This window comes from Notamacropus eugenii, chromosome 1 (genome assembly GCF_028372415.1).
Source record: "Notamacropus eugenii isolate mMacEug1 chromosome 1, mMacEug1.pri_v2, whole genome shotgun sequence".
Taxonomy (NCBI): domain Eukaryota; kingdom Metazoa; phylum Chordata; class Mammalia; order Diprotodontia; family Macropodidae; genus Notamacropus; species Notamacropus eugenii.
The window spans coordinates 480,904,597-480,928,645 of NC_092872.1; the positions used below are offsets into that span (position 1 = coordinate 480,904,597).

General features: G+C 43.0%; 2 long non-coding RNA genes across 3 annotated transcripts in view; one reads left to right on the forward strand and one right to left on the reverse strand.

Moving 5' to 3' along the window:
* Nucleotides 1-24,049, forward strand: part of LOC140519546 (uncharacterized) — a 207,727-nt gene that overhangs the window by 176,788 nt on the left and 6,890 nt on the right. The gene's annotated exons all lie outside the window — the stretch shown is intronic.
* The window catches only part of LOC140519547 (uncharacterized), a 121,049-nt gene continuing 102,395 nt past the window's right edge, over nucleotides 5,396-24,049 (reverse strand). The window contains exon 5 of the long non-coding RNA XR_011972232.1: nucleotides 5,396-5,559. This is a non-coding gene — a long non-coding RNA (uncharacterized lncRNA). The remainder of the gene's footprint in view (nucleotides 5,560-24,049) is intronic.

Sequence of the window (24,049 nt, forward strand, 5' to 3'; positions counted from 1 at the left end):
GATAATGAGTTCCAGCCCCAGCATCCTTCCTCCCCTTGCCCTGTCCCTCCCAGGCATGGTTTCCTATTTATTTTCCCCAACGATGAGTGGGTTTGCCAAATTTCACCTCTCAGCCTGTGGTCACCAACAGGGCCTGCCTTTCTGGGAAAGGGGAGCACTTTCCAGGACACTGGGTGCCCTTGCTAACCCATCATTCCCTTTCCTGCCCTTTCTCTCACTGGTCAATGTCATTTTCAACCAAACTTGGCATTTTTGAGGATGCTGACTCTAGGTGGCAGTCACCTGCCCTTCACCCCTCCCCTCCTTCACCCACAAGTCTCTGTTATTTAAGTATGGGATCCACTGCAGACCAGTCTGGTATGATGAATTTCAGGCTCTCAGACCCTATGGCATAATATTCCGAGCACACCTGGGGCTTGGAGCTGGACAACATGCAGCAAAAGCCACATTCTTCCCAGTGTGTTTGAGGTCTAAAGTAGGCTAGCAGATGGACAAAGCCCCTTCAGCATGAGAAAAGGGCAGGTAGTATATTCTGGGGTAGGAGAAGGGGGGGAGGGAAGTTTCATGGCTTTCTGAGTACCCCCGAGGGGTCCAGCTGGTCAGCTCCAGGGATGCCAGGCCACACTCCAGCTTGCTCAAACTGGCCAGGTCACAGCTGACACAACAGACAGCGGAACTCCTTCTGCTCTCTGTCTCCCCCCAACCAAAGATTCTGGGTGTTGGGGAAGACTCTCTCTCCAAACCAGTTTCACGATCGTAGTAGTAGACTAGGATTAGGAGAAAAGGAAATCTAGAGTGGAAATTCTCTAGAAAGCTGCAACCTGCTCCCACTATTAGGCCAGCATTTCTTAACCTGAGCTTCTAGAACTTTTTAAAAGATAGTTTGGTAACTTTATTTCAGTCTAGGTTTTACCACACTGCTAAGGGTGCCATGGCACAAAAACAAAACAAAACAAAACAAAACAAAAACCAAGAAACAAAACTCCTGTACTAAGCTTATAAATTGCTGATTAAGATCAGAGAAAGAGTGAGAATTTGACATAGATCAGAAATCAAGACATGCAGCACTTAACTATACTAACTTTCACAGTTGGGTGTCATGTATGTGTAGGCTTGTCTCCCTCATCAAATTATGAGTGTGTTGAGGACAAAGATCAGGTCTCATACTTTATGTACAAAGTGAATGGAATCTTACTGAATTGAATTAAATCTGGGAGATCTTCTGGAATAGTGCCATTTTCCATTTTTTGTGACTTGGTATTTTAGAGTCTGCTTCAGTCTGCCATGGTCTTCCCACATGTACCCTGTTGTCTGTGTATTGATGAAGAAAGTCCATGTTTCTTTCTCCATGTCCCTCTGATCCATTCTGGGTGGCCAGAGTTAGGGGGACATTGGCTATGTCTAGGTCACAGAATCTCAGATTGGAAGAGACCTCAAAAGTCATCCAGATGAACTCATCAAATCTGAAAAGGGGTACCCCAGATTTTAAACAAATAATTCTCCTGAACAAGGATATCCTAGATTTTGGAAATTTTTCTTCTCTCCAGACATTTCCCAAGGAACTATTTTCTCTGTGCCAGACACTGGGTTCACATTCCTGCTGTAAAAAGGAGAGTACATAGGTCTTGGAGTCAGAAGTAGCTGGGTTCAAATCCTGCCTCAAATGCTCACTAGCTAGGCAAATTTCTCTAACCCTCAGTTTCTTCTTCTGCAAAATGGATATGATAATACCACAATCAGGATAAAATGAAATCATATACATAAAGCATTTTAAATCTTAAAATGCTATAGAAATATAAGTCATTAACATCATCATCACCATCGTCATAATCAGGGATGCAAAAAGATTTAAGAGACAGTCCCTTCTAGGAGGTCGGCCTAATGGAGAAGACAGAACAAATGCACAAAGAGAGTTTGAGATAAGTGCCAAATAGCACAGAGAGAAAGCACCATAAAGTTCAGATGTGGGTGAGATTCCCCACCATAGTCTGGGAAGGTTGCCATAGGTTAACTCCATTTGTTTGGTATCCAGAAGGGAATTTAGGACCTTAGAGTTAGAAGAAATCTTAGGAGTCATCTAATCAAACCTTTTCATTTTACAGATGGAGAAACTGAGACCCAGAGAGTGGTATACTGGAATTAGATCTGGCTGTGATCTGCTCCATAATTTCTACTTGATATTGAGCAAGTCATCCCCTCCCCTTTCCAGGCCTCACTTTCCAACTATATAAAATTGAGGGATTGGATTAGATGACCTTTAAGTTCCCTTCTAGGTCCAAATCCTGTCCTCCTATAAGTGACTCACCCAAGGTCATCCATCAAGTTAATGTCAGAGCTGGCACTTCAACCCATCTCCTGAATCCCAAGCCCAGTGTTCTTTCTCCACTCAAACCGCAAAGTGAAGGGGCAACAGACTAGGTCTCATTTCAGGGACTGCTTTTCAAATTGCAATCAGCTGTAATGGTGCTCTGAGCCCCAGCAAAGACTGCTCTGCTTGGCTTCTATGCCCAGCAAACTGTTTGTGCCTGCCGTGTGTGCCAACTGAGCATGCTCTGAAGAAGCCTAGAGGGAGCAGAGTGGCTGCCAGCCAAGGCCATGGTCTGTCATCCTGCTTTCAGCCCGTTCCCATTCCCCAAGCCCCAACTTTCCCTCCTCCCAGAGAACACAGAGCCTTTTGCAGAGACAGAAAGGCTGTAGCAATGGTAATGAATAGAAGAAATAATCATAATAATGATGAAGCTTACTAATCAGGAGGTAAAGTCCAGTCTCAGCTGTGCCCCTCACCAGCTGCATAATCGTGGACAGGTCACTTTCCTTTGCTCCAGCCTCAGTGTCCTCAGCTACAAAGTCAGTAGGTGGAAGAACTCAAAAGTCTCTTTCTGGTCCAAGATTCTCTGCTCTATATGTCAATTCCTGCGTCTTCATTTATGTGGGAATGCAGCAGTCTAGGAGTATGCCTCACACATAGTTAGGGCTCAATGAATGTTGGAGGAAGTACCCTCATAGAGGAGGTCATAGCTCCACATACATATCAAAGGATCAGATGAATTCATTCACTAGACAAAACATCCCTATTTAAATCTCGACACGCAGAACCTTATTTACTCTCATTCTGTCCTTATGGAAGCAGTGAGAATGGCATCATCCTCCTCTCCTAAGTGGGAAACTGGTTAGTATTCTCATCATTATTATTTGGAGTACAGAGGTATAAGACATAGCGTTTTCCTTCAAGAAGCTTACAGTGTAGTGAGAGATAGAGCATATGCATAGTCATCTGTAATGATACAAGAGAATCCATGCTAAGAGCCAAATGGTGCAATAGTAAGTACTATTTATTGCAGGTCACAGGAGAGAAAGTCCTGCAGTCTGGGAAAGTTGCAACAGCTGATTTGTTTTTGATCAAGATGTAAATATAGAATCTTAAAGCAGAAAGATAGCCAGGTAGCCCAGCGGATAGAACTCCAGGCCTAGAGTCAAGAAGACCTAGTTCAAATCTAGCCTCAGACTCTCAGTAGCTGTGTGACCCTGAGTAAGTCACTTACTCCTGTTTGCCTCAGTTTACTCACCCATAAAATGGGTATAATAATAGTTCCCACCTCCCAGGATTGTTGTGAGGATCAGATGGAATAATAATTGTAAAGTGATTAGCACAGTGCCTGGCACATAGCAGTCAGCAGGTTAGCCATTATTATAATGTGTTATGTTATGTGCTAAGTGTTGGCCATCATCATCATCATCATCATCATCATCATCATTTAGCAGAATTCATCAGGTACCTACTATAAAGTAGGTACTGTGCTGAGCACTGGAAATAGAGAGAAAGGTAAAAATGTGGTTCCTGCTCTAGAGGAGCTCACAATCCAATGAAAGGAACCTTCAAAGTCTTCAATTTCAAATCCTCCATTTTACATTAAATGAGGAAACCAGTGCCCAGGGTGGTATATTGAGAAGAGTCACCATGCTACATTCTTCAGGTGTTGCAGTCTTCTCCTCATCCATGGCCAAGTGTTGCAGATAAGGACAACCTTAGACCTAAGGAGGCAATGTGGTATTGTGAGAAACACATTGAACTAAGAGAGTCAGGAGGCCTGGCCAAACCTGCCTGTCACTGGAGTGATCTTGGACAAATCACTTCCCCTCTTGGGGCTTCAGTTCCCTTATCCATCCAGGGAGGGTGCTGTGAGAGAATCTCCAAGATCCTTTCCAGCTCCAAGTTTCTGTGGTCTATGATCTCTACCCCTTGGGGCCCATCAGTTTATAAACACACCATTCTATATTCAAGAAGGGACTTATTCAAAGCCTCTTCATGAGTCAATGTCCTATCCAAGATTAGAATTCAGGGGGTCCAACTGCCATAACTGTTCCCTAACCACAAGCCCACACTCCCTCTGCTGTCCTTTCCTAAAGGGTGTGTTCTTTCCCCAGACCTAGGATTATTTCTTTCCAGAAGAGCCAGTCTTTTCATGACTGACCTTACTCTCCAACTCCCCAGTCCCCAGCATTATGAAGTCTCCTAGTCTCAAGCAAATATCCTTTCTGGCTTTGGGTTTTTCTCCCTTTCACCTGAGAAAAGTACTTGAGTGTATCTAGAAGGGGGAGGAGAGTAAGAGGGGAGAGAAGAGAAGGGGAAAGAGAAGAGAGTATGAGGAGAGGAGACGTGAGGAGAGGCAATAATATATGTATACAGGCATGTATCTGTTTATGTGTATGTGGGTATCCACTTCTGAATCAGAGGTTCATTTAACCAATCAGATGTATCAGGGAGGAAACATAAATTGGAGGCAAAGGAGTCAGAAGACCCATCCCAGTTTTACCACTAATTAGCTGTGTAATCACAGAAAAGATGCTTAGCCACTCTGGTCTTCATTTTCTTCATTTGTAGGGATAATGGTTATGAAGGTGAAGTGAGATAACTCTTTGGAAACTTTAGAAAGGGACATAGGAAAGTAAGATGGCATCACTGTCATCCTATTACTGTGCTGAGTTTATGGATTAGATAACTTTCAATGAGTGAATCCCCTCTGCTCCAGCTTGGACACCATGCACTTGAAAGATTAACTGTTCCAATATTTTTGTTTTTGCTTTGCATCACAGGGGTACTTATCAGCATTTCTCCTCTAACCTCTATCCCCCCCACACACACATACTCTCACTCTCTGTTCCTTCCTCCTTCATCCAAGGCCCAGGATAGTCTTGAAATGAATGAAGGCCTAGAATGGTCAAAGTTGACTGTAAAGATAGAGCCTTGGAAATTAGGACACAGGAAATAATATAGTGCTGATGAGTTCCAAAACAGCCACTGTCTCACCAGATGACTCAGGGCTAGTCCCCTTCCTGTTCTTAGCCTCAATTTCCCCCTCTATAAAGTGAAAAGACAGTATTGAAAAGCTAGATATAGGGTAAAAGTATTGTTAGCATTCAACATCAGAGTTGTGTGGTGGAATGATGAGAGCTCTGTATGTAGAGTCATTTGGCCTTGTCGAAGTCCATCTCTGGCAGTTTCAGTCTATTTAATCTTGGGCCAAATCTCCTCATCTCTCTCAGTCTCAGTGTCCTCATCTACAAAATAAGGGGAGTAGATTAGATCATCTCCAATGTTTCTTCTAGCTCTACATTTTATGATCCCACGGTCTTCCCAAAATAACAGCAACTGTGGACATTGATACAGGCCATCCCAACAAAATGCGTACAGGGGTAAGCCATTAAAACTAAGACTGTACAGCACTTAAAAACCTGGAAAACACTCTACAAGCACTTCACTTGAGTATCCCATCAACTCTGTGAAACAGTTACAGCAGGTATTATTGGTACCTCCACTGTACAGATAAAGAAATCGAGGCTCAGGGAGGTTATGATCTACTCATGCTCATAGACATGAAATAATTTTTCTGTGGTCATACAGTTACTAAGCATCAAAGGAAGAATTTGAATCTTACTGACTCCAGGTCCATTATGTCATGCTGACTCTATGAGAATCAATGTCTCTTTCCAGATTGGTTTCCATTTACAGAATCATAATATCAGGTCAGTAACCATGTACTAATCCCCTACTATGTGCCGGGCACTGTGTTAAGTTTTAGGGACATAAAGAAAGGCCAAAAGTCCCTACTCTCCAAGAGCTCACAATCTAACGGGGAGACAACATGCAAACAAATGTGTGTAAACAAGAGAGAAACAGGATAAAATGGAAAAAATCTTAGAATCAAAGTACTAGCATTAAGATCGGCTGATTGAATTTGAGTGCAAAAGGATGCTGACTAGGTGTGGGTAGCAATGAGACCCCACAGTTAGGGAGCACTGCCAACGTGCCTTCCACCCCAATTGTCCATTAAGGAACATGGATCCAAAAAGTGAATGTTACCTGGGAGGATGATAGAAGAGACTGTTCTCCAGAGATACTAGGAACAGGAAAAAGAGAAATACTGAAAAAGTGGGGCAGGAGAGGGGAGAAGCAGGAATAAAGCTTCTGGGTGACAGATAACCATAGAGAAGGGCAGATGGCATTTCAGATGTTTTTCTTCTTCAAAAAAAATCCTTTATAGGAAAATTTATCTCTAACTGTAGCTACACTGAATATCACATTCAGAGCATCTATCTTAAAGTGTCACGTCTGTGTTTGGATGTCCAGGCACACTGTGTTTGGTTCATAGGATCAGAGACCTAGAGCCTGAAGGAACCTTAGAGACCATCTACTCCAACCTCCTCATCTTATAGAATAAGAAACTGAGGCTCAGAAAGGTTGACTTTCCCAAGGCCACATGGGGAGTATGGAGCCAAACTAGGAGCTGTACCTGTGTCCTTTGACTACAAATCCATTCTTGGCACAATACACCATAGCTGTCTGTTTCATGGTCTTGGTAACCCATGAACACAGTTATCTGCATAAGGTGGAGATGCTGGGGATGGGGTATGTAGCCATTCTGATCTTTAACTTTTCTTTTCTCAGATCTAGTGGGAGCACATCCCTTACATCTGTTTATAAGCATATGCTTCTAGAATTAACCATCACACTGAATAACTATGTAATAAAGGGGTTTTTGAATGAACAGATAAATGTGGATCTACTGCTGACCTGCCCTCAGGAGTTATGTCTCCAGTAATGATGGGTTTTCAATGAGCAAATCACATTCTCTTTACCCATCTCTTACTCTTGTGATGGGTGCAGACTCAGCAGCTACAGTCACACTCAGTGAATTGGGGGGAAGAGGGTCTCATACTTAGTCCAGATTTCTTTATACTTATCTCATTCTCCTTTGTATCAGAGTTATTTCTATACTTGTCCTTTCCTCCTATTAGATTATAAGCATCTTGAGGGCAGAGCCCATGTAATATTTATTTTTGCATCAGCCATAAGTAGCACATAATAGGTAGCTAATAATATCTGGCAAATTGAATTAAATTGAGTTGCCCCATTTAGGAGCGCCAAGGCTCCACCCCTTGCCTTACTATATACATTTTTATTTGTACCACAACTATTTCTGAGGCACTATTGATATCTGTGTAGGACCTTGGAAGAGTAGTATACATTTGTCATATTCATTCATTAATTCATTTATTGAACAAGCCCTGATGAAGCATATTTTATGTGCAAGAGATAGTGTCCAACTAGAATGAAATTGAATGCTGAATAATTGTAATGGCCAGTGTTGGCCCAAGAAAAAAAGGTAAAGAAACACTATTCTCCTTTGAGGAGAAAGGCAAGGAACTCAAGGATGCAATACTGCATACAGTGTCACACTGGGTCACTGGAATGGTTTTGTTTTTCCCCATGATAAAGAGGGGTTCATCTGAGAATTTGTGTATTTTTAACTTTACTAAAGACTTCTGAGGCATCCTGTGTATCAAGATGCAAAATCAAAAGGTATTCATAAAACTCTTGGAGAGAAGATGTTATGCTCAACTAACTTCAATTCAACATTATTAAGCACCTACTATGTGGAAGACAGTGTGTTAGGTACTGGGGATGCAAAGACAAAATGAAATTGTCCCTGACCCTCAAGGAGCTTACCTTCTACTAAGTATATAATGTGTGTCATACAAGATAAATATGAGAGAGAGAGGGAGAGAGAGAGAGAGAGAGAGAGAGAGAGAGAGAGAGAGAGAGAGAGAATGAGAGAAAGAAGGAAAGAGAGAGAATGAGAGAAAGAGAGGGAGGAGAGAGAGAGAAGAAGAAGAAGGGGGGAGAGAGAGAGAGAGAGAGAGAGAGAGAGAGAGAGAGAGAACTAATGTGTGGAGAAATCAAGGCTACCTTCACAAAATAGGTGAGACCTGAACAGAACCTTGAAGGAAAACAAGGCTTGTTTTGGGGCATAGCCCAGAGGTGGAACAGAAAGGTTTGGTTTGGTTGTTCATTTGTTTGTTTTTCCCAACAGTGCTCACTTCCTGGTTGGTAACTAGATGACACACTGGACAGAGTACTGGGCCTGGTCAGGAAAACCTGAGTTCAAATCTGGCCTCCGACATTTACTAGCTGTATGACCCTGGGCAAGTCACTTAACCCTGTTTGCCCCTATTTCCTCATCTGTAAAATGGACTTGAGAAGAAAATAGAAAACCACACCAGTGTCTTAGCCAAGAAACCCTAAATGGGATCAGGAAGCGTTGGACAGGACTGAAAAACAACTAAACAACAATTTCCTGGTCCCTAGAGGGATTGGACCTATTACCTAAGGTTGATTCTTTGCATTATTTATTTATTTATTTTTTCACTTTGATACTAGGATCTCATCAGTGTGGATTTGGAATTCCATCCTTGTATGCCTTCACAGCTTATGCAATTCTTGTCCATATTCACCAATAAAATGATTATAGAGGATGTATCCAATGTGCTGAAGACCATTCTCCAATGCTTTTAGAATCCCAGGGGTACCAATGTACTACTTAGTTTGTTTATCTCTCACCCCTCATTCTTGTGCCTTGGCCAGCCCACCTTCTTTTCCAATTAATAGTATTCTCAATAATGTCTTCTGCATCCTTCCTTGCATGTGTATCATCATTGATAACATTGTAATTAATCAGCAGCTATTTTAAGTACCTACTAGATGCCAGGCACTATGCTGGATGTTGGAAATATAGACAAAGAATAAAACAATCTTTTCTGAAAAGGATCTGACAGCCTTCTTAGACCCACAATGCATAATGCCCATTGTCCTTTGGATTATTTGTAATTTTAATTCTTCTGAGATCATGATGTCCCATGCTTCGTAGTCATATAGCATCACCAGGAAAAATTGTATTCATAATTTAACTACTATGTTCTTTTATACCCCTAAATCTGCCTTCTTGGGTGTGATCTCTCTAATGTCCCGTTTACTCCAGAATCCTCTTCCTTTCCCATCACCTATTTAATCCCCTTTCCTATTGGCTCTGTATAGACAATTGGATGTTATCTTCCATAGGACCTCAGTTACAGAAAGTTTGATTTTAATGAACAGGAGACAGTGGATTTCCACTCTCATAGAAGAGCAGGGATTCAGTGACTCTATTGACAAACTCGCCCATCAGCTTTCTGCTGGCATCTCCTCTAGGCTCTGTCTCTGCTGCATCTGCATCTTTAATAAGTTTTGCCAGGGTTCTACTGCCCACTGGCTCCATTCTTCAGCCTCTGTCTTGCGTGCCAGGTCTCTTTTTGTGCATATCCATCAGCCCAGCTTCCTTGAGAATGACGAATATACTGTGAGCATATTGGGGATGGAATTATCAGAAACTCACCACAGGCCAGCCACTGACCATACATAATAAGTTTACTTTCCGGGTTAATTCAGTTACTCAGCCTTGGTACTTAGTGTTTCCAGTCTCCTTGGGTCAGATTTTTTTTATTATTATTTAAATGGCAATGCATTATAATACCAACAGTTAATCTGGTTAAAGGAAGCCCATCCCTACTCCAACCTTCTTCTTCCTGAATGTCTGGGACCTTATAGTAGTCCTATTTTATTAGCAATGCTAAGTGAAAGGTCTCTACCTTTGCTAACCAATTAGAACATTTCCCAGGGAACACCAAAATTGGTCCCCAGTTTGAAATGTGTGTGGTGAAATCCTGACTGACTAATGTCTTACAGCTATAGAAGGCCATTCAGCACTCCTATCATGTGAGTCATCAGATCTAGTACCTGGTTCATAATGACATGTTAAAAAAAAAAAAAAAAAAAAGCAAAAACAAACCCCACACACAAAAAAAAGATTCAAGTAGTCTTCTCTTGGTGAGGGTGTGTTGGAAACCAGCATCTGAATGAAAAGAGGCATTAGGTTCCATGGACCTGCACATCCCTGACTTATCCTCAGAGTTCTTTTTTCCACCCCTTCCCACTCCACCTGTAGGAAGCAGAGGCAGAGAAAGAGTCAGACACAGAGAGATTTTTAATTTCTAACCAATGGTTCCCCAGGTTTTCTGTGGCATGGCCCCAACTGTGGTCCTCACGTAGCAGGTTGACTCTTGCCAGAAAATGCCAGCAAGTTGGCATTCATGAGGTGAGAAGATTAACTCAGATAGATGCTGTGTGAGGTGCAAAGGAGCGGAATATAGTTGGCATCCTAACAGCGGGGCACGTGATGCTCCAGAAAGGGTTAAATGGCTAGGAGCTGCATCCGTCCTTCAGGGGCTGATTAGCCAATGGGAATGTGTGGAGATGAGGTAATGCCTGCTAACTCAAGGGAGTAAGGGGAGGGGGTGGGAGGTGGAGCTTATAGGGAACCCGACCAAACTGGTTCTCTCTCTAGCTTGGCTCTCGCCAGCCTGTGCTTGCCTTTGAACTTGGTGGCTTCTCCCACCCCCTGAGCCAAGCAGCTGCCAGCTATGGACTGCTGCACCCTTCTGGGAAAAGCCCCAGCCCCAACGCAGTGGGTTGGGTGACCACGGAGTGTGACCTCTGCCTAAGCATGGGAAAGTTGGTGTCGGGGAGCATGTCTGCCAGATCATTGGCAGGGGTGGGACGGGGCTGCTTAGGTTATCCTAGGCCCAGGGCAGACAGAACATGAATATCCAATTCCCCCTCCCCACCTCCTTTGCACTGTACCCCCTGTTCCCAGAACCTAATCTCATACCTTTCTTTTCTGGTTCCTCTTACCGCGACTGAGAGCATCTGAAAATGTTGTTACTAGTGCCCAGAAGAATCCTTGAACACATTTAAAAATCACCCAATACTTCCCCCAACCCTCCATACTTCTTCAAACCCTGCTCCCCTCCCTTTCATTGCATTTAACCCCGCTAGACACACTATGCCGTGAGCAGGGCAGCCCCAGTAGAGGAAGGTCTGGCTCCCTATGACTTAGACTGCTCACCCCCTACTGTTTTCTCATAGTCCTTAGGTGCATTCTGACCCTGTTTATCAATATCTCATTGACTCCAGCACTGCTGACACCAAACCCCAGGCACTCCCTAGGGTGGCTGAGCATTTCGTTCCATTGTTCCTGGAATTTGGGTGCTTGCTGAGGGGAACGAACTCAGATGATTTAGCTGATGGACAGAGGAGAGGAGCTTCCTGTGTCACCCCAAAATGTGGAATCTTGGGTGCTAAACTCTATCCTTCCTCCACAACTCTAGCATTTGGAATTTGTGGGGAGGGGTGTTGTTGAGGTCATCTGGTAGAATCCAGATGATGTCTTGCATGGGGAATAAATCTTGACCTGGAGTCCATTCTCTACTCCCAGAGGTCTGCACCATCTCCATGTGAACTATTCAGTCTGCATTTCACCCTCCAGTGAGAGAGAGCCTCTTGGAAAGTCCTAGGGAAGAGGCTCTCTGACTTTTCCCAGGAGAGGGGGAGTAGGCTGGAATGAGAGGGGGCTGTGGTTTCCTCCCACCCCATCTCTCTCTTTCAGCCATCCTGGGAAGGTCTCAGGCATCTCTCTTGTCGGCTATGAAGTGGTTAAATTCCTTTCCAGCCAAGCTGGCAATCCAAGCCCAGGCATATTAGTCAGATCTCAGTGGGGGGGTGAGGGGGGGATTGAGGAGGGGTGGGGGGGCGGAAGAGAGAGAAGAGAGGAGGGGCTGTAGTTGAGAACTGCAGAAAGCTATTCTCAGGGGCTCTGAAGTGTAGGGAGGGAGACGCAGCAGGAGCTGCTGCTTCCCAGAAACTTGATTATTTTTAACCCAGGAAGAAGAAAGGAAGGAGACAAGGGAGAGAGAGAGGAAGAGGGGTAAAGAGAGTAGGAGAGGAAGGCAGAGAGAAGATACAAGAGAGGGTATATGGAGAAAGGAGCAGAAAGAGGAAAAAGAAAGAAATGAGAAAAAGAAGAAATGAAAGGGGCCTAAGGAAAAAAAATAGGAGAGAGAGAGATGCGGCATAAGAAGTCAGTGACAAACAGAGAGGAGAGAAGTGAGAAGGAAACACTGAAAAATAAGCAAACATTTTTGGCCCTGGAGTAGGCTGAGTAGAAGTGTCTGGCAGGCAAAAGATGCCTTAGGTGGCTACATTTCTCCTTGGACCCTGGCCTGATACTCAGTTGCTTCTTAGAACTCCATTGGTCCTTCCTATCTTCAGTCACTGTGGTCACAATGGCTGACAAAAGATGGACACTCTTTCAAATCCTTCAAAAACCAAATCTTCCTATAGCCTCCTTTGTCTTCGAGAGTCAAACACTGCCTGGGAGGCAGACTCAGAGGACTCATTATTTGGGGGGCCTTGCTTGAGCTGCTGCTATCTGAAATGAACACCAGATTACCTCTTAAGTGGTTTGCCTTCCCTTGTATACATCTTGTGCATCTCCAGTAGGATGGACTGGAGGACAGGAACCATTTTACCTTTTTGGGTTTTTATATGTCCAGTGCCCAGCACAGTGCCTTGCTAATAAATAAAGTACAATGCATTTCTGAATGAATAAATCCTAAACAGCATTATTCTGTGCCCTTAGCTAATGATACATACAGGAAGAGAACATGGTCCCCTGTATTACTCACCAGTAGTGGGGATTTGTGCATCACTCTTGCATCAAATAATCTCCCAGTAGAGACATAGGCTCCCACCTACCACATTCACCCCAAGAAGCAGCCTCCAAAAATCACAACACTCCTTTTAAGTAAGGTAAGTCCGTGGAGCTCTTTGGGTAGGAAGAGGAGGGCTTTGCATAGTCTTCTGGCTTTTGGATACAGACAGAAAGACTAAGGCCAAGCAGATGTATTTGTGAACAAAATCTATAAAGTCATGAAGAGTAAGGATAGGTTGAAGACAGACTTCTCCCCCGCCTTCTCTCCCCTCAAAAAGATAGGAAAAAGTCCAGAGGAGCTCCCCTGGAAGCTTCAATGAGTCCAGTTTTCAAAGTAAGTTTGATTTTTACCATAGTGGATAGTAAACTTATGGAACTCAAAGTCTCGAGAAGTGATACAAGTGGAAAAGATAGATTCCAAGAGACTCTCAATCAATTTCTGAATGATAGATCCATAGCAAATGATGTTCTCATCAGTGAATTCTTTTTTTATAATTTTAAAATCATTGGCCAGGTTTTCTTCTATTTCCTTCTTCAGCTGTTCCAGGAAAACTAGTTGTGCTTGCGAGAGGTTCATAGTCCCTTCTGAAGTTTCAGATGGAAGTACAGTCTCAGCTCTGACCTCTTTGGTGTTTGTGTTTTGGTCCTTATCCCCATAGAAATATTCTATGGTTTTTTCTCCCTTCTGCTTTTTCCTATTCATGATGTTGGCTGAGTGTTGTAACTTCTGGTCTATCCATAGCAAATGAAACCAAAGATCATGGGATCTTAGAATTATAGATCACTGGATTGTAAAGGTAGAAGAGGAGGACCTTAGAGACCATTTAGTCCAATCCTCTCATTTGACAGATGAGGAAACTGAGGCTCCAAGAGGTTAAATGACTTACCCAGTCATTCAACAAGTATTTATTAACTACTGTGCTAAGCTCTGGAGATACAAAGAAAGGTAATAACAGTCCCAGCTCTCAAGGAACTCACATGTAAATAACTCTAGCCTTGAAGAAAAACCAGGAAAACTAAGAGATAGAAATAAAACTAGAGAAGGGAACAGCCAATGTAAAGGTGTGGAGATAGGAGATGGAGTGTCACATTTAAGGGAACAGCAAGTAGTTCAGTGTAGCTGGATTAGACAGGGCAAAGAAGGAAATTACAATGTAAGAAGACTGAGAAGGTTGGAAGGAGTCAGGTTATGAAGAGCTTTAAACGCCAAATGGAGGACTCTAAATTTAATTCTACAGGTAATTGGAAACCACTGGATCAGGTGTGAGGAACCTGCAGCCTCAAGGCCTCATGTGGCCTTCTAGGTCCTTGGGTGTAGCCTTTTGACTGAGTCCAAGTTTTACAGTTTTTTAAGGGAATTTGTTCTGTGATGTTTGGATTCAGTCAAAGGGCTGCACTTGAGGACCTAGAGGGCCACATGTGGCCTCAAGGTCACAGGCTTCCCAGCCCTGCACTGGAGTTTATTGAGTAGGGAGGTGACATGGGTAAACCTACACTTCAGAAAAAAAAATCAGAGCATCTGAGTAGAAGATGGATTGAAAGAGCAAGAGATTTGAGGTAAGGAGATCTTTTGGAAAGCTATTGCAATAAAAAGGTAATGAGGGCCTGAGCAAAAGTTGTGGCTACATTAGTACAGAGGAGATATACAGGAGAGATGTGAAAGAAGAAAGAAGGGTTGGCACTGAATCGGCTACATGGAGTGAAGGAGAGTTAGGAGTCAGCAGTGACATGGAGGTTGTGGGTCTAGGTGACTTGGGGGATGGAGCACCCTAGATAGTAACAGGGGAGTTAGGAAGAGGGGTAGATGTTGGACATGTTGAATTTGAGGTGGCTACAGAACATCCAATTTGGGATATCTAAAATCAGCTGGTGATGCAGGTCTGGCTCTCAGCAGAGACACTAAGGCTAGATAGAGAGATCTGAGAATTATCTGCACACAGATGATAATTAAACCCATGGGAGCTGGTGAGATCACCAAGTGAGATAGTATAGAGCAAAAATAGAAGAAGGCAAAGTACAGAGCCTTGAGGGACACCCGGGTGGGCATGACCTGGATGAAGAACCAGTGAAGGGGCCTAATGAGCAGTCATACAGATAGGAGGACAACCAGGAAAGAGCAGCACCCCAGAAACCCAGAGAAGAGAGGATGTTCTGGAGAAACTGACCAACAGTGTTACTGCTGCTGAGGGGCTGAGAAGGATGAAGGTTGGGAAGAGGCCATTAGACTCTGCAGTTAATGGATGACTGGTAAATTTAGAGAGGACAGTGTCAGTTGAATGATGATGTTGAAAAGAAAAATTGCAGAGAGTAAGAAGAGAGGACCTGGAGGCACTGGGAAAAAGAGGACATACGACATTAGCTAGGAGGGATTTTCAGGTTAAGAGAAGGGTTTTAAGGATGGGGGACACATAGACAGCAGAGAAGGAACCAGCAGAAAGGGAAAGATTGAAGATAAGATAGCAAGTGGGGATGATAGGGGTTGAAATCTGTTGGAGAAGATGAGATAAGATGACATCACATGTGACTGTGGAAGGGTTGCCTTGGCAAGAAGGACCACCTCTTCATCTAAGACAGGAGTGAAGGAGAAGTAGGGACAGTGATTGTGGAATGGGAGAGCAGGAAGGAAGAAGGAGAAGCTTGAATATAGCTTCAATCTCCTTAGTGAAATCTGAAGTAAGGTCCTCAGGTGAAAGAGTGGGGAGAGAGGTATGCCATGGAAGTCTGGAGAAAGACCAGAAAGTTCAGAACAGCTGTGGTGGGGAGTGGAAGAGTGAATTAATTAGGAAAGAGTATAACAATTGCCTTGCTGTGGTGAGAGTCCAAAGGAGATTCAATAATGTGAGAACAGGGACCCATTCCTTTTTTTTTTTTTCTTGTTAAACCAGTACCTAGAAAAGTACATTTCCCTCATGCTAGCTACACACTCCTCCTAGAACATTTTGGGGTTGATGGCATAAAGAGCATCCATCCCCTCCCACAAGCTGTTTTTGGCACCCCTCTCCAAGATGGAGGCCTGGAAAGGATGAAATATCGGTTTGGTCCACTGCAGAATGTTTAACATTCCTCAAATTTGGAAAAGGAGAAAGACAACGCAATTATACTAAAAATGCTTTTGAGCACAGGGTCTTTCACCAGACTCTGGCAGTTTGATTGGTGGCTATTTATTCAGTGCATATAGCATTCTAGATTGGAATGTCCAGAACCCAGAGAAGAGAACTCAGGGATGGAATATGCAGACCTTGAGGGAGCAGAAAACCTTACCACTGCCTACATTTGGAATGGAACATTTTTGTCTTCTGATATATGATCCTGGCTCCTCTGAACAAGTAAGCAGCTACCCCCTGAGGAAGAACATTTGAGGATGTGGTCAATAGACATTGCACCTTGTGAGAAGAGGTTTCCTCCCTTCTTACCCAGAAGTCAGATCTTGAGTGCATTAGCATGCACTGAGAACCCATGGAGCAGCTAGTACGTTCTGGTTGATTGTCTATCATCAATTCAGGTGGTTTCTAAAATCTCCCTTACCAGAGAAGGCAAGAGAGATGAAGAAGATCACAGGATTTCTTTCTCTTCTTCAGTCATAAAATTTAGGGACAAAAGAGATTATAGATATAATCTAATCTCACCCCCTTCAAGTTGTAAAAGATAGAACACTGGACTTGGAGTCGGGAAGATTGTCCTGCCTTAAACACTCACTAGCTAAGAGACCTTGAACAAATCACTTAATTTCCATGTGTCTCAATTTTCATATCTGTAAAATGAAAGGATTGGACTCAGTGACCTCTAAGGTCTCTTCCAGCTCTAAATCTATGATCCTATGAAGAGGAAGGCCAGAGGAAGAAGTTACTTGCCTAAGATCACACAGCTATTTAGTAGCAGAGTGGTGGCTAGGACTCTTAGCGACCTTGGAAATAGGACTGAACTTGGAGCTAAGAAGACCAGGGCTGGAATCTCAGTTCTGCTACTACTGACCTGTGTGATCTTGGGAAAATCACTTAATTTCTCTGGGTCTCAGTTTTCTCAACTATGAAAAAGAGCAGGCTTGGCTAAATGATGTCTAAGGTCTTTTCAAGGTCTAGATTTACAAACCTGGGATTTCCTCACCTATCTACCCAAATCTCAGCTGGTTTTACATCTAGGAGAATTCTCCCCCAAGTGCTAAATTTAGCTCAAGAATAATTCAACCATCACCTCTTGAAGGCCTTGTGTTTTTACGAAATAAGAACCCTACATCCTTTCCCCCAGTAAAGATCTCAAGGGAAATCTCTGGATTGGGGGAACACTTGGAAGGCGTTGGTTGAGGTCTTACATATAGTAGGTGCTTAATCTATGCTTAAAGAAGGGAAGGGACCTCTCAGAGAGCCTTAGTATCCTTTTTCTTTCACTCTCTAGTATATCTCTTGCCAGTTTGGGCTCAAGGAATCCTCTTCCATCATGTGCAATCTTTAAGAGAGAGGAGCACATCACAAATAAGAGCCAATAGCCAAGGGGTGGGGAACCTGAGGCCTGGACCTCTAGGTTCCCCACCCCTGACCAAGGTCCATCAGACCTGTTCCTTGCTCTAGCAAAAAGGGAGAGCTGAGTTGAATCACTGGAATTGCCTTCTAACTGCTCTCACAGAGTCCAGGCTTTCTCCTCTCCAGTCTGTTCTTCCTAGAGCTGCCAAAAATAATCTTCCTAAGGCATAATTCTGACTATCCCTCCATTGCTCAAAAGTCTTAAGTGGTTCCTCTATCAAATCTGGCTCCAATATACCTTTCCAATATTATTTCACATAACTCTTCTCTCACACTCTATGGTAATGCCAAACTGGACAACTGTCTCATGACACACTGCTTGCCTCCCTAGATTTTTATGGAGTATGTTAACACCATTTTATTAATAAATGTAAGATGCTGATATTGTATTTACTTGTTCTAAAACTGCTTGGAAGAGTTCTTTTCCTTCCCTGGGCCTCAGTTTTCTTATCTATAAAATGAGAAGACCAAATGGTCTCTAAGGTCCTTCCCCACTCTAGTAGTGTATAATTCTATGTCTTTCAAGCTTTTGGAGACAGAGGGGAGGGCAGAGAGGAGAGATTTGTTTCACTACTCTGTAGCCTATGAGCAGGGCTGGCTTGGGCTCTCTCCATGTCCTTAATGATTTTATAGACAAGGGTCATATCACCTTATTTTCTTCCATCCAATTCAATTCAGTCAACACTTATTAAGTACCCACATCCATTTATTCCCATTTGTGACACTTTTCTAGGTACTGGTTTAACAAGGAAAAAAAAGGAATGGGTCCCTACACTCAGGGAGCTAACATTCTGCTGGAAATTACAACATATAGAGTGAAGCAAATACAAAGTCTGTACAATTTCAAGAGGAAATACGAGAGGGATGAGGATACACCTTGTGTTGGAAGTGGCCACTGGGCTGTAATTTGAAGGAATCAAGAGATTCCAAGAGACAGAGGTGAGGAGGGAGGGCATTCTGCACATGAGGAGGGACAGAAACAAGAGATGAGATATCCAACAGAAGAAATAACCAGCAGGCCAATTTGAGTAGAATAGACATTGCATGAGAGGGAAGAATAAGAAATAAAACCAGAAAGTAGGTAGGAGCCAGATTTGGAGGGCTTTAAGTGATAAAATGAAGATTTTGTATTTTCTCTTAAAAACAATAGGGAGCCAATGAAGATTTTTGAGTGAGGGAGCAACATGGTCACATCTGAGATTTCACTCTTTAATCTGTCTTTGTGAGAAAACTTCCTTATCTTCTGGCCAGTTTAGCTACCCTTTTGTAGCTTTTGTGCAAAAGATTCTGGATTATACAAGATTAGCATTTGTTGGATATGTTAGAGAGGAAATTATTTTTTAAGTATAAAGGAAGAGATCATGTAGCTAGACAGTCTTTGAGAGAATAATTAACATTTATATAGCATTTTAAGGTTTGCAAAGCACTTATTATGTATTACTTCATTTAATCCTCACAACAGCCCTTTGAGGTATCTGTGCTATTTGTGGTGGCAAAGAATTGGAAACTGAGAGAATGCTATCAATTGGGGAATGACTGAACATGTTATGGTATATGAACGTAACGGAATACCATTGTTCCATAAGAAATGATGAGCAGCAGATTTCAGAAAAACCTGGAAGGACTTACATGAACTGATGCTGAGCGAAGTGAGCAGAACCAGGAGAACATTGTACACAGTAACAACTTGTGCAGTGATCAACTTTGATTGATTTCTGCTATCATGAAAAAACTGAGTCTGAGAAAGGATTGCCCAGTTACCCAGATCATGTCTGAGGGAGAATTTGAACTTGACCTTCCTGACCCTAAGTCCTATAGTCCAGCCAATGGACTCTCTCATTTTATCTCACAGAACTGGGGTGGCACTGAATTCACATAAGACTGGAGAGACTCCATGATCCCTCCTCAAATGATCATGCATTTACTTATTGGTGTAACTGTTATATCCCTCCAGTCAAATATAAGCTTCTTGAGGACAGAGACTGGTTTTCCAGAGATTGTTGTTTTATTGTATTCTTAGCTCTTACTTTAGGGCCTTGCATATATTTTATAAATGTGTGTTAGATTCAATTTGCAATGGGGTCACTAACAGTCCCCGGAACCCAAACCAGGAAAGCCTATTCTGGCCTAGGGCCTTGATTTTAGTAGTTTTCATTGCAACATCTTTTGGATTCAGAAAGTTCACCTCAAGTATCATCAAAGAAATGCGTTCATATTTCCTGCCCTGAAGCCATCTTATTGTCCAAGAACTTGCCCCACTAGCTCAGCTTCTTCAGCCTAGAAAGAGAGACAAGGTGATAGAGCTGCTCTATAAAAATCCATGGAAGAATGGAGAGGGTTAGCACATACTTGTTCATATGTTATAAGAAACTCTCACAGGCTGGAGTATATCCAGAGAAGGGCAGCCAGAATGGTGAGGGGACTTGTAACCAAGCCATACCCTTGGAAAGTTAAGTGCAGGAAACTAAGGTTATTTAACTTGAGGAAGATTTCCAGGGCTCAGGATCTCTTTTAAGTATTTGAAGGGTTGTCCTGGGGAAGGGGGATGGGACTTGCTCTGCTTGGCCCCAGGGGCACAACTAGGAGTAATAGGTGTGATCAGACTTGAGGGGAAAGGGAGTAGGTGGACTAGATGCTAAGGAAATTAGACTAGGTAATAGCCAAGGTCCCTTCCAACTCCCATTTTGTAATCTAATTAATAGAGCATGGAGGCATCTCCACACAGAGAAACTCTTCCTCACAATGATTCTGTCCAAAATGAGAGTGAGGTGCTTGACAACAAAACGCCCTCCGAATCACAAGAGGTGATTAAACAGGGCCTAGGTGACCATAATTTAGAGCTACTGTTGGTGGATTGGTGATTTGAGAAGGGATTTTACTAGATGGTCTCAGGTCTCTTCTAACCTATGATCCCACGGTCTTGGGAATATTGGGAAGTAAGGAAGACCCTCTTGAAGTCTGAAAGAGGTCATTTTAGGACAAACAAGATAAACTTTGATTTTACACAGTGGGGAACAAATTCATGGGGCAGGTTAATTGCCCACAAGAAATAGTTCTGCCTGAATACACCAAGAAGTCAAAGAAGGGTTTAGATAGATTACTAAAAGAGCCAATGTTGTGTCTTATAGGAATCTGGGAGTACACTGGAGGAGAGTGGGGTGTCAAGCTAATTAGCTGAGATCACTATGTGTCAAGCAAATTCATCTCCCCACTGTATATGTATCATGTTTTACAGAGGGGCCATCTTATTGGCAAGAACTCCCTGTCCTGCCCCTCACAGATTCCCTTTACCACAGTTAGACACACTGACTCAAAGATCAAGGTCAGCCTGACCTTGATACCAGAACCCTTTTATTCCATTTATTACTCTCTCTCCATCCTCTTCCTCCTTCCTCCAAACCCCCAACATTTCATGGTTGGCAGCCTGCTAAGTTTTGATTCTCCCACTGGACCTTGGATTGAGTTGCCTGACCCCTAGATACTAGGAACATTCACCTATTCTTGGGCTTTACAACCCAGTTTTGGGACCATTGTTTGTCCTGAATGTGCAGCCTATGTGTATCCCAGGATGGATTGTCCTCTCTGATCCTGACCTCTGGAAGATGAATCAGACTTCCTAGGAAGCCAGACATAAAAGTCTTGGGCTGGGAAGGGCAGAACGATATAGAGCTAAAACTATTCTCAAGTAAGACATCCCCTAAGCTAAATTCTGTAACCATGGGGTATACCTATAGTTGCCAAGGTGTGTGTAGTTTATATCCTGAAACACTTCACAGAAACATTAACTAATGGGATAATGTATGCAAAACACTTTTTTTAGCCTTGAAGTTCTGTATAAATGTCTAATATCATCATCACCATCATTAGTGATTATTAGTGAGTGATTTTTAGCTTGGAAAGGCAGCATAACATAGTGGATAGAAAATTGACATTTTGAACCAAAAAGACCTATGTTCTAATCCTGCCTCTGTCACATACTACTGGCTGTCTGAGCAGTGACTGAACTTCCAAAAGCCAGAGACAACTCTCCAAGATTCCAGAGAAGGTGATGATCTGCTTTGGGACAAGTCAAGCTCCTCCCTACGAACTCCTCTCTAACACCTCTAATCTAGTTCCTACCTCCTTTCTTATCTAGGGGTATGCTGGAGCTATCTCTAATGCTTTGAGAGAGCCTACAGTTAAATTGTTTACGCCTATGATATTGGCAAACAAACCAGAGCTTGATTCATCGATTTGTTGATCGCTTAAGAAAGTGATGGAGAAAATGCAAATTAAACTTTGAAAATATGTTGAGTACACATCTACCCCTTCCCCACTCCAAACATTTACCAGCATCCCTTGGATATAGATATCTACAAATTGTCTTCTCCATTAGAGTATAAACTCCCTGAGGGCAGGAGCCCTGTTTCTGCCTTTATACAAGCCCTGCACTTAGCACTGTACTAATTTCATGTTTAACAAATGCTTGTTGATTGATTGATTCTAATACAAAGATGGTTGTGGAGTAGAGAGAACATGGGAGGATAGAAAGAACACTAGCCTTGGCCGAGGGTCGGGGCAGGGACTGGTTGCAGTGCTCTGCTTCAACATTAATACCTGTGCCCTACGGGGCAAATTATCTACTCTTTCCTGGCTTCATTGTCCTGCACTATATAAAATGAGTGAGTTAGACCAGAGGTAGTTCAAAGACCCTTTCAGGTATAAAAAATGTCAAGCCTATCATCTTCTGAAATTCTTGGACCCTCACTTTTCTTAATCTGCAAAATGGGAGTGAAAATCTTGCACTCACCTAAATTAGGGGTTTGTTGTGAGGAAAATGCTTTGTGAACCTTGAAGCACCACATCAATGTTAGCCCCTACCAGTGGCTGTGGACAGCTAGGAGGCAGAGTGGCTATAGCACCAGCTCTGGAGACAAGAGGAGCCAAGTTCAAAATCAACCTGAGACACTTACTGGGCTTATCCTTGTTTGCTTCTGGTTTCCTCAAGTATAAAATGAGCAGGAGAAGAAAAGGGGAAACTATGATGGTATCTTTGCTGAGAAAACCCCAAATGACTGGACCACAATGACAATCACTATTAGTTGTGAAAAGAACACAGGCTTTGATGTGCAGCCTCTGCTATTTATTGGCTGCACCAGCAGGGGTGAGTCACTTAATAATATTGGCTAACATTTATAAAGTACTTTGCAATTTTTTTTTCATGCATCATGTCATTCAACCCTCATTATAATTCTTTGAGAATTATATTATATATGGTATATGTATGTATTCATATATATTTTATTATCATATTTTCCCCACTTTACAGATGGAAAAACTGAAGAGTCTGAGTGACTTGCCTAACCATGAGTTAGAAAAAGAATTTGGACTCAGGTTTTCCACTATTCCAAGTTGCTATTGTTATTGTCCTTCATTCACTTCAGTTATGTCTGACTCTTCCAGTTAGGTGCTTCTATTTAACCTCTCCAAGCCTTGGTTTCCCCATCTGTAAAATGGGAACTGTCATGAGGAGAGCCAAAGAGAATTTAGTAATGTGCTTTGCAAACCCTGGAGTGCTATGTAAGTGTGAGTAGTTATTGTTGTCATTAATTTCACAGAAAGCAGCTGCCACCTCCTACAAAACATTCCTTATTGACACAGGAAGATAGAACACCACTCTCACCCAGCATGGCATTTCTGGGCAACTTTCTGCCTTAGAATGGCATTTCATAGGGAGCAGGCTAAGGGGTGTTGTTCTCTCTGTAAGCACATCCACATTCATTCATGCTTTTAACAAACACTGGTTGAGTCCCTACTATGTACAGAGTGCTGTGTGAGGTGCCATAGGGGGATAATGAAGAAGATGCCATCCCTGCCTTCAAGGATCTTATAATTTAAGAGATAAGTAATTAGTAGTCATGAGATGCAGCTGCTCCTGCCTTAGGGACACTGGGGCTAGAGAGGATTCAGAGACAAGAGGAAGGGAGAAATTCTGGCTGGAAAGATTGATCAGCCATCAGACACAAGCTCACCCTCCGTTAATCAATGCTGATGTTACACAAGGACACTGGGGGTTCCTGGGCCTCACTCATTTCCCATCAGCCAAGAGGAACTGGGTTTCTCCAAAAGGGTTAATAAATAAAGAGGAGCTAGTTAATAATAACATGGAGACCCAGGGAGGGGTATCTGGAGAAGGGCAAAGGATATGCTCTCCGAATCTCCCTTCCCACCCTTTCAGTTCCCCTCCCTTCCCCCCAGATCTTGGTGCTGGGCTACTTAACAATCCTCTTGGGCCCACACATCTGACCCTCCTGAGCTAGTTCTGCTTGTGCATAGATGAGTGTTAGGGCGATGTGTGGCCCCCATCCCTAAATTGGAGAACTGTTTCCACATGAAATGGAATTCGATTTCATTCCGGTCTGCTTCTCCCTAGAGCCTTGCTGTCCCTCAGAGAATTCCCCAGTTTGGCGTCTCTCCCTCCCCCCATTAAATGCTGAACTCCTCCTCTAAGGCAGCGCAGGTCCCTGTCTTCTGAGCCACTTTGAGAAGGTGTCTTTCCAGATCCCTCCAATTTTCATCCCCTGGGTCCGAATGGCATTTCTCTAGTGCATTTCAATGAGGCTACTCTCA